Genomic DNA, 11,316 nt, shown 5'->3' on the forward strand with positions numbered 1-11,316 from the left:
TTGAGGTATTTCACTTTTTGCATATAAGATCATTTCCGTCAACAAATTTTTGTAGCTGTTTCCCTAACGTAAAAATTGCATACCATAAAATGCACAGATCATAAGTATTCAGCTCAGTAAGTTTGAACAAGTGTATACACCAACAACTGGTGAATCTAGATCTTCCTTGCACTGGTCTTCTAAGTTTTATGTAAGTTAAAACTTATGTGAAAATAAAAATTACCTAAAATGTGTATGCTGGAATTACCATCACTCAAATCAAGCTATAAAATATTTCCATTTCCCTAGAAATTTCCCTTTTGCCCCTTTCCAATCAACCACAGCCCTTACCCAGAAACCACTGTCCTGATTTCTACCACCACACCTAAGTTTTGCCTGTTCTTGTATTTTTTTATAAATGACATCATGGAGCACTTACTTGTAGCTGGCTTCTCTTAGGCTAAAATGTCTGAGATTAATTATGCTGTTATATGAATCAGTAGTTCATTTCAAATGTGAAAAAAGCTACTTATGAAAATTTGTATCAGTCTTTTCTTGGACATGTATATATTTTATTCCTGTTGGTACAGTAAGATTTCATTTAAAAAAAGAATAGGTTTCACATATAAATAAGACTGGGAGTAGACAGATTGATTTATATGTGCACATATACATACAGCATATATATATATATATGTTATAGTTATATGCTGTATATATATAGTTATATATAAAATACAAATATATATATATATGTGTGTGTATAAATACATAGACAGATGAACAGATTCTGAGAAGGCCACCTAGGACCAACAAAGATATTTTAAAAGAACTTACAAAGTTCATAGTGAAAATAAATCTAAGATGGGAAAGATGATTATCTCAATTTTTCTTAATAAGTATTATATTATGACCTAAGAATAATTCAAAAGACAAATTTTTCTCTCCATGTAAGTTACCCTGTTCCACTTCAATGAAATACCTTCTTCTCATAGAAAATCCTCTTCCCAAAGTAGAATTTCAAAACATTTAATGTTACTGTCCACCACATCATAATTCTTTATGCTAGGGACAAAATCCAAGATACGTGTTAAGATTACAAGATTTTATTTTATTGTCTCACTTTAAAAAGAAATAATTTCATTGGTTAATATTTAACATGGATAAAGACCATTCCATCCTCATTCTGAATATATTCTGAAAAGGACTCCATCACTAGGATATTTTCTCCATTCAAAAAAGTAATTTACTACAACATTAAGTCTGTGAGAGAGAGACATTTTGACTTCCAAGTTCTACTGTATAATTTCCAACTGACATTAGAGGAGGTTCTTTAATTTCCAGAGATAAGAATATTAAGAAACATAAACACAAATCAAATTTTTGCAGAGATCTGTTTGAAAATCCCAGCCTGCTTTTAATAATCAGGTGATCATTTTCAGGAGTGGCTCCTCATTTAACATCATCTTTAAATTGCCAAGATGGAGGCAGAATGCCACGAAAGGTTCTGGAAATTTACCATTGCCTGGTTTAGGAAGGATCTGCAACTACAAAAGGGAAAAACAACCTCTTCTAGCCTTTGATCTTTCTACGTCTTTTATTCCTCCTTCCAAAACGTGAAAAATTCCAAACATACAATAAAAACATAGTACATCTGAAATCTTAAAAAACATTCTCAGCATTTTTTCCCTAACTTTCACAGATATAAAACTAAAAACCCATTATTTCACTCTGAAAATGAATTATTTTTATTTTTTTAATAACTATCTTTTTCTAAAAGAAAATAGCCTTGATTAAGTGTTACAAAAATGACAGCAGCTCCAAATAGCTACAATCCCAATTTTCAATATCTTTTTGCTTGATTGTTTTGGAGAACCAAAATAAAATTTTACTCTTATTTTGTGAATGTTTTTGTTCTAGACCAGAGTAGAAAACAGGTACAATAAATGTATAGCCCCATACTCCCTCTGGTGGTCCCTCACTCTCATTAACCAGATGTTTTTCAAAAGACTGGAATACTACATTCAGCATATAATAAACTATTTAAGGATTATAGTCTTACATGTATAAAATTCAGCCATGTACAGGACAATTTTCATCATAACAAACTGTGATGTACAAATTGTGATGTACAAGTTATTTTGAGTACTTGAATTCCCGTGTTTCAAATATTGCTAAAATATCCTTAAGGAGTAACCTGTTAACTACACAGATTACAGTTACATGGTTAAATAAGGCTGTATCTAAATTATCTTACCTGTCTCCTTTGGCAAAACTATCTTTTACACAATAAACATCTCATTTGCAAATTAAATCACATTTAAGTGGCTACTGTTTTTAAATCAATAGTTACGTGATTTACATACCAACATCCATCTAGTCTGATGCTTGCAGATTTAATTTTCTTTTCACTTTTGGGGATATAATGTCAAGTTAAAAATACATTGTAGAAAAATCCAAAAATGTAAAATAATGAAAAACAAGATCTAATTATAATCAGCTAGGTTAGAAGTTCAGATAGTTCAGGAATTACAAAACATAAATATTTAATTGTTCAGCATTAAATAATTACAGAATTTAGCATACCAAAACATGTACAATACAGATTCTTCTTTAGGAATTGTGAAAAATCATATTAAAGACCTTTAAAGGTTACTCTTAATATCAGGTATTACAAGCATATTACTGTTAAATAAAGCAGTCTAACAGTGTCATTTGATTTCTGTTCGAATATAGCTATTTTTTGTGGCTTTATTCATTCAGAAATCTTTGCTCACCCCAAACTGAAAAGGAGCCACACCTGAGGTTAAATAACAAAAACCCTCTCCCAATATTTATTTAGTGCATGTGAGAATTCAGCTGTTAATTAATTTTAAAGTTGAAATTGGTTCATAATTTTATAATATGGTCTACCACAAGTTAAAGTGGGCAAACATCAGTAAATAAAATATCTAAAAACTGAATCTGAAAGTGAGCTTTCAATTAAAAGGCATTTTTAAAGTTCCTAAGATATGTTTTTTGTAAATAAAACTATGAAATATAATTTTATGATGTGGTATATTTATCATAGGATAAAAATTATAAAACTTTAATTACACATAATAAAATATATTCCTATCTCTACTTTAAAGAGAAATTACATAAATTAAGCAAAACAATGAGCCCCAGTCATAAGATTCCTCACAACTATTTACATAGAACAAAACCCACTCCACATGAGGACGAGTCACTGTTCAGCCAATCTACCCTCACTGCGCATCAAAAGCCAACTCAACTTTTAATAGCAGTAACTTCTACAACTACACAGAGAGTATGTTTTCTGCAGATTGATTCGTTCTAAGCTAAGAAACCTTTAGGAAACTAAATAACCCAAAGTACATATTCTTTTCCAACCCAAGAATAAACAGAAAATTGAAGATTTAAATAGTTAATCCAATATTTTAAGTTTTTCAAGTTGAAATAGTTAAAATTAATGTTTTAAAAAGAAATTCACCCAAAACTCCCACAACTAAAAAAAAAATTCCCATAACAAAAAAAATTAAAGACTCAGAAACATACTTATTTTGTTAAATATGTTGTAAATACAAAGACCAAGTAACATATAAGCCTGTTGTTTTAAAGAATAAAACATTTTATCAGACCATCTTTGATGATCTTTTTGACCCCAAATAGTAACAACTAGCCAACTGGGTAAAGAGTTCGGCTTTAAATGGCGTTATTAGTTAACTAGATATATAAGTAAAATTAACATTCAGTGAAACACTAACGGCATGATTAAATCAAAATCACAACTTTGTTCTTTAAGGCGTTAAACCTCTATCTCAAGTATAAATCATAACCGAATACGGATAACAAGTCACATTAGGAAAAAAAAACTGAGTAAACTAAATCAAATGTTTCCCACAAATGTCAATCACCTTCATTTAAAAAGATGTATTTTAAAAACACATTTTACAATAATTATATTTCTAAAATATAAAATATATTTTAAATTATTATGTATTATTTTTAAATATATTTTTCCTATAGATGCCCTGAATTGGTCAGGGCCATAACTGCATATTGGTAAGTGGAGGTCAGACGGGAGAGAAACAAACAGAAAATGCTAAGTAGAAGTATGACAAAAATTTCCCGCTAAAGGAAGAATATTTTTCATGTCTATCCTAGAATTTTGATTCAAATACCAAGAGAAAAGGCTACTATAATTCTCTAAAGAGGAAACCCTTTGGCGGGGGAGGGGGGCAGAATTCCACAGACTATTAAAAATACTTAACCGAAGTATGCCTTAACTTTTCCCTTGTCTACAATCTAACAAAATGGAAAGACAATGAAAACAAACACTACGGTCTACCCTCTGAGAGGCAAAGAAAGCTCCCATTCAACGCTAAGCCTTATTCCGCTGGAAAACATACTCCTGAAAAGTAAGTCCAACACCACGAGCTCAAACTACTTCACGCAGAATTTCTGAAAGGCGGCCAAACGTTGTACACGCTGTCCTGAGGCACACTGAAGGCTATCTAGAGTTCTGCACTCTCCATTTACAACTTGCTTACTGTGCTTTCGCCACCACTGCAGAACTGATTTCTTTAAATGAAGACTAAAATGTTCCTCCTGCCTCGTCGAGCAAAAAGAAAACAATCTACACACTGAGCCCACCACCACCACCCCATGGCTTTTCGTCAGTACTGACTGGGTTTGAGTCCTATGTTTCACCAGCACACCTTTTTAGACATCAATAAGGGGGAAGGCATTGTGCCGCTGAGTAAAGGAGCCCTAAAGCAAGTTTTCACTGGCGTTTACCTGGCACCTGTCAGAACTGGGCTGCGCTGACACCCTCCCAGAGCGCCTGAGAGCGAGGATGTCGTTCCCGGTCACTTGTCCCATGGCGACAGGTGAAGGCGGTGAACGCGCACCTACACCCACCTCCCCGGGAGTGCAAAGCGAAAGCGAGGAGCGCAGCGGCGAGGCCCTCCGCTCTCCTCACCCTCCACGGGCCCACCAGGTGAGCGAACGCTCCATCGCGCCCGCGGCATCCCGGCGCCCGGCTCACCGCGGCTCGACTTCTCCCGCCGCCCGGGCCCCGGAAGGCGAAGTTTGTCTCTCGCCCGCGGCGGCGGCTGCTGCTCACGCACCGCCCGGCTCGCTCTCCGCGGGTCCCGCCGCCTGCTTCGGGCGGCCCCGGCCCAGCGCGCCGGGCCTCAGGCGTGTCGGGGGCTGCCGGCCGAGGCCGGAGCAGGGACCTGTCACCCCGGGCGGGAAACAAAAGCCGGTGAGGACGAGCGGGAGCGACAGGCCTCGCCTCCGCGAGGGGGAGCGCGGCGGGGGCGGCACCCGTAGCCGCCGGGCTCCGGGTCTCCCGGAGGGGACGTCAGCCCCGCCCCGGCGGGGCGCGGAGGAGCCCGGCGGTGGGGCTGGGGGTCCATCGCGCTCTCCTCGAAGCTTCCCGGGCCCGGCTGGCTCCCATGCGCCGCTGCCGGGCTGGGCAGCCGTATGAGGAGGCGGGGAGGCAGCGCGGCGGCGACCCGACCGCGAGGAGGGAATTCGGCTCCCGGGCGCCGCGGTCGCCCGCCCCATCTCTGCGGCCATGGCGCCGATACCTGTCGCCGCGGTGGCTGGTCGGCTCGTTCTCTCTCCGCCTCAACCGCGCGCCGCTCGCTCCTCTGCCCGCCCAGCAGGCCGCCCGCGCACCAGCCGCCGCCGCCCGAGACTGGCAGCGCCCGCGAACCGGCCTGAATCCCCCGGGCAGCGCCCGGCGCTATCCCGCCCTCGCCGGCCGCAGGACCCGCCTTCAATAGGGTCCTGGGGCTGTCAGTCCGCCCCCAAAAGGCGCGCGGGCTGTCTCTCCGCCTGTCCGGATTGGTGGCCGCGCGCGGTCTATGCAAATAGAGTCCCGCCTCCGCCCATTTGCACCTCCGCCTTAGTGTAATCTCCGCCTCTCCACGCCAGCCCACGTGTCTGGTCCTTGCCCTTTGTGGGGGCCTGAGAGAAGGGATGGAGGAAACTGACGGACACCCCCTCACACCATCACTTACATCCAGAGAAATTAATGCCTAAACAAGCTAGTTGACCACATCTAAATCGTCTCTGAAAGCTCTACCTTCTATCTGTCCATCCAGCCTGCCCTGCCTAGAGTATGGAAAGAGGTGGCCAGGCTGTTTGGGTCAGGTAAACAGATTAGGTTACAACCCAGGTAAGCCCCAGGAAACAACCCCAGGAAGGCAAAGATGCCCAGCTGGGACTGGGAGAAATCCCGTCTTGAGAACCCATTTAGCACATAGCACTTCCCTCTGGACACTCAGTGACTGAAGACTATGCTTTCCTTTGCCTTTCAACCTTACAAACATGAGCTCCCCGGCAATGGAGACAGCAACGGCCTTTAAAATGTTTGTGTTCTCTGTCTGCCCCACCCCTCACCCGCCAAGGATAGGCCTGCCGAGCAAACTCACTTCCAGAGGGGCCCAGGCCCTTCTAACTTGATGGCCACCTCTGAGTAGCTTCCATAGAGATTCATTCACAGGAGGAGCCTGCACATGGGCCTTAGGGAATAGCTAGCTGAATGCCCTCATTTTGAGGTAAGAGACCTAATGCCCCATAGCTATGGGACTTAGTAGTTACCTATGGAAACCTAAAGTCTCATAGCCAGATTAGAAGCCACATTTCAAAATTTCAAATCTGCTCTCTGTACTGTATCACGTTTGTTATGTAGATGTTTATGAAGTCTCTTCTGCAGCTTATCCCTGCCGTCAAGAGGTGGTGGTGCCTATAGAAAAGACAGCTAGAGTAGATGGTGAAACCTCCTCCAGGGCAAGAGCCCTCTCTCAGTGCCTATAAGTTTCCCTTTTTACTCTGTGGCACCTGACTACACTGATGCAATGGGGTATGGAGGGGGACTCGATAATAAGGGTGAATGTAGTAACCACGTTGTTTTTCTTGTGAAACCTTCAGGAGAATGTATATGAATGATACCTTAATTTTAAAAAGTTTCCCTTTTTACCAGATGGCTAGGGAGAGTCCCTGGAACAATTTATTCATGCATTAATTCAGCAAGACACTGGTGCAGCTCTGCATACTAACACCAATTGAGTAATCATCTACTATGCTTATTAACAGCAAGTATTAAGCACTGTGCTATGTGCAGAGTTTACAAAGGTGAGAAGACCTTGTCCCAGCCTTTGAGGGCCTCAGCCTTAGGAGAAAGTGCCATCCACATTGCATGTCATTATGCCTCATGTTGCAGGGACTGTGACAGATGTTCACATAGGGCACAGTGGAAGCCTCCAGGGAGGGAGGAATTGGCCCTTCCTGGAAGAGGCAGGGAAGGCTTCATTGGAGAGGTGACACTGGAGCTGAGTCTTAAAAGATGATGTTGCTGGACAGAGGGATGTTGAAGAAGGAAGGGACCCTGGGGACTGGGGGACCATGAGCAAGAGGCATGCAGACCTGGAAAAACCTGCTAATTGAGGGAACAGTGAGGAGCTGTGTGGGCAAATCTGCAAGGCTGGATGGCCATGTCACATGCTCTGGGACCAAGCTCTTCCAGGAGGAAGAAAGAAAGGCCCGGGAGGCTGCCAGACTGTGTTGTAACACACCGCAGCAAACAACAGGCCCTGTAGATACAGCTGCAGGAATTTTTTCTAGGCCAGAGTCTGTGGGGAACAGTCAGTTCCACAGTTCTGATGGTAGCCCGGCTAGCCCCACCCACTCTCTCAAAAAACCACTCCGGTCACTGCACTTGCCCTCCTTGGCATTTGGAAATGCGTATGCTTGCAATTTCCCCAAACATTGCTGCCCTTCAGCATTCACAGATACCATGGGCTATGGCTGCAACGCCTGGGTGTGGGATGAGCAGCACTTTCCTAAGGCACTGAGCAGGTCTCTGCAGGGCTGTCAACCAAGGCTGGCTTTATGGGCACGTGATCCATGTGTGCTTTAAAGATCTGTTGTCACCTCTTGGGACTCAATACTTTTTCAACAAGGGGCCCCACAGTTTCATTTTGCAATGGGACCTGCCAATTATGTAGCCAGTCCTGACCTGTCACTGTTTGTGTCCCCTGGGAATGCCTGTGCTACTCCTCAAACCGCGTCATTTTGAAGCACATGGCATTCACTAGATTTGTTCACATTTGTATCCCTTAATTCTCACAATGCCAATGTGGGGTCGGCCTATGGTACTAGTTACGTTTATTAGTTGAGAAAACTGAAGTTTGGCAACCTTACCCAGGTGGCACAGCTAAGAAATGCAGAGCTTGTACTTGAACTCAGCCCACCCAAGCCCCAGTCCATCACTATGGAGCTACCTCCTCCGTGTTGGTTTAGAACCTTTCAAAGGATTTGTATATGAAGGATATACTCTTTCAGAGTCAGAACACATGGTGGAGTAGATATACGTCATTCCATGACTGCCTATCACCTTTTGAATAGTTTTTTATTAATTTTGAAAAATTCTCAGTCATTATATGTTCAAATACTGTTTCTGTATCTTTTCCTCTTTCCTTCTGGGCCCCCAGGTGAAACACATATTAGACCTTCTCACTATATCCCTTTCTTCTGAATTTTCTATCTTTTGTCTTTCTGTGCTTTGTTATGAAAGTTTCTTGTGTTTTTCAGTTCACTAACTCTCCAGCTCTTTAAAAAATTTTCTTCCTAGACCCATCAATTGAGCACTTAAATTTGATTGTTCTATGGGTTTTTGTTGTTGTTGTTGTTCTAGAATTGCTATTTGGTTCTCTTTCAGAGCTGTTATGACCGTTCTTACATCTCTTAGTGCCTTGCTATAATATTCAAGCTTGGCTTTTCTCTCCTTAAACAGAATAAGTATAGTTGTTTTGTGGTCTGTGTCTGTAATCTAATCTCATGTCCCTGTGGGTCCACTTCCATTGTCAGTTTTTACTAATGGCTCATCCTTATGTTGTTTTATCTCCTCGCGTACCTAGTTATGTTTTGGACATTATATTTGAAAAATCATTTGAGACAGCAATGATAACATCTTCCTCTGGAAAGGATTTCCATTAGTTTCTGCAGGCAGGGACACTAGCAAGCCAGGATCACCTTAATCCAATTTCAGAGCTTCTGATTCTCTGAGCCTCACAGATGACTTGAAGTTGGACTACAGTCTGTAAGAGGGTTTGTTTATTTATGGATCCCCCTTACTTGATGCTTCAGTTCTTTGAGGTCCCAGGTGAAGATAGGGAGTTGTTTTAGTTAAATGTATATATTGATCCATGTCAAACTATCCCAACATTTAGCAGTTTAAAACAGATGTCAGCAGACTTTTTCTTAGGGCAAGATGGTAAATATTTTAGGCTTGTAGGCTATATGATCTCTGCCACAACTCAACTCTGTAATTATAGTACAAAGCAGCCACAGACAATACATAAATTAATGGCAGGCTGTGTTCCAATAAAACTTTATTTACAAAAACAGGCAGCCATCCTCAACCTGATAAAGGTATCTACCAAAATCCCACAAGTAATATTATACTTAATATAATATAATGGTGAAAGATTGGCTACTTTCCCCACAAAACAAGACAAGGATGTCCCCTCCTGCCACTTCTATTTAATATTGCACCAGAGATTCGAGCCATAGCAATTAGGCAAGAAATAGAAATTAAAAGGCATCCAGTTTGGACAGGGAAAGTAGAACTATCTCTGTTTGCAGATGATATAATCTTGTGTGTAGAAAACCCTAAGGAATCAAGGTTGCAGGATACAAGATCAATAACAAAAATCAATTGTATTTCTATCCACTTTCAATGAACCATCCAACAATGAAATTAGAAAAAAATTTAATTTATAACAGCATCATTAAGAATTAGATGCTTAGGAATAAATTTAACAAGAGAAGTGCCAAATTTATACTGTGAAATCAACAAAGCATTATTAAAAGAAATTAAAGAAGACCTAAACAATTGGAAAAACATCCTATGTTCATGAATCAAAAGACAACATTACTAAAATGGCAATACTCTACAAATTGATCTACAAATTGAATGCAATCCCATCAGAGTCCCAGATGACTTCTTTATAGGAATTGGCAAACTGAGTCTAAAATTTATATGGAATTGTGTAGGACCCAAAAGAGCCCAAACAATATTTAAAAAGAAAAACAAAATAGGAGGACTCAGATTTACTGTTTTCCAAGCTTACTACAAAGCAATAATACTTGGTTCTGGCACAAGGATAAACATATAGATCAATGAAATAGAATTGACAATCCAAAAATAAACCTATATATCTGTGATCATCTGATTTGCAGCAAGGATACTAAGTCTTGGTGAGTATGTGGGGTAATTGGAACCCTAATGAATTGCTGGTGGGAATGTAAAATAGTATGACCTCTGTGGAAAACAGTTTGGCACATCCTAAAACTGAACATAGATTTACCGTATGACCCAGTGATTGTACACACAGATGCCCAAAAGAATTGAAAATAGGGACTCAGACAGATACCTGTATACCAGTGTATATATCAACATTATTCATAGTAGGCAAAATGTGAAAACCAGCCTAATGTCTATCAACTGATTGTATAAACTGAATGGATATCAACTAAATGGATAAATACAATGTGATATATCCACAAAATGGAATATTATTTGGCCATGAAAAAAGTGAAGTACTGATAGATGCTACAACATGGCTGAACGTTAAAAACATTATGCTAAGTAAAAGAATTCAGTCATAAAAGACTGTATATTATATGATTCCACTCCTAGGAAATGCCCAGAACAAGGAAGACAGAAGATAGGAAATAGATTAGTGATTACTTAGGACTGGGATTGTAGAAGAAGGATAGGAATATAATAGGTAAAGGATACAGGATTTCTTTTTTGAGGTGATAAAGATGTTCTAAAGTTGAATATGGTGATAAATGCACATATCTGTGAATATACTAAAAACCATTAAGTTGCATATTTTAAATGGGTGACATGTACAGTATGTGAATACATTATATTTCGATAAAGCTGTTTAAAATAAAAAAAGAAAAGGCAGCCATCCATGAGCTGTCGTTTGCTTATTCCTGGCTTAAAACAATAACTATTGTATTTATTTGTTTGTGATTCTGCAATTTGGATAGGATTCAACAGGATAGACTAGATCCGGCTCTGTGTGGCATCAGTTGGGGCTATTTGACCAAGCTTGAATGATCTACTTCAGGATGACCTTCCACATGAAAGGCAAGTAGGACTTCAGCTGGGATGTTGACCAGTGTCCTCAGTTTTTCTCCACATGGTCTTCACATGAAGCTCAGTTGCATTTCTCACAGCATTGTAGTCTTAAGGTATTTGGTCTTCTAAATATGGTTGCCGGCTTTCTAAAGAGGACAAATGTGGAA

The 11,316-nt window shown here is 40.5% G+C and overlaps 1 protein-coding gene across 5 annotated transcripts in view; it reads right to left on the bottom strand.

The window, feature by feature from the left end:
- The window catches only part of LOC118929706 (peptidyl-prolyl cis-trans isomerase FKBP5), a 104,929-nt gene extending 99,169 nt beyond the window's left edge, over positions 1-5,760 (bottom strand). For 3 of the 5 annotated variants that reach the window (XR_008994458.1, XM_057494256.1, XM_057494253.1), the window contains exons 1-2: positions 5,577-5,760; positions 5,030-5,219 (exon numbers count right to left, since the gene is read on the bottom strand). The gene's annotated coding sequence lies outside the window, so the exon portion shown is untranslated. Of the gene's footprint in view, positions 1-4,963; positions 4,987-5,029; positions 5,220-5,576 lie in introns of those variants that run through there. The other 2 variants (XM_057494255.1, XM_057494254.1) reach the window with 2 other exon arrangements.
- Positions 5,761-11,316: the final 5,556 nt, after the last annotated feature.

The sequence above is a fragment of the Manis pentadactyla genome, chromosome 16, assembly GCF_030020395.1.
Source record: "Manis pentadactyla isolate mManPen7 chromosome 16, mManPen7.hap1, whole genome shotgun sequence".
In the NCBI taxonomy this organism is placed as follows: domain Eukaryota; kingdom Metazoa; phylum Chordata; class Mammalia; order Pholidota; family Manidae; genus Manis; species Manis pentadactyla.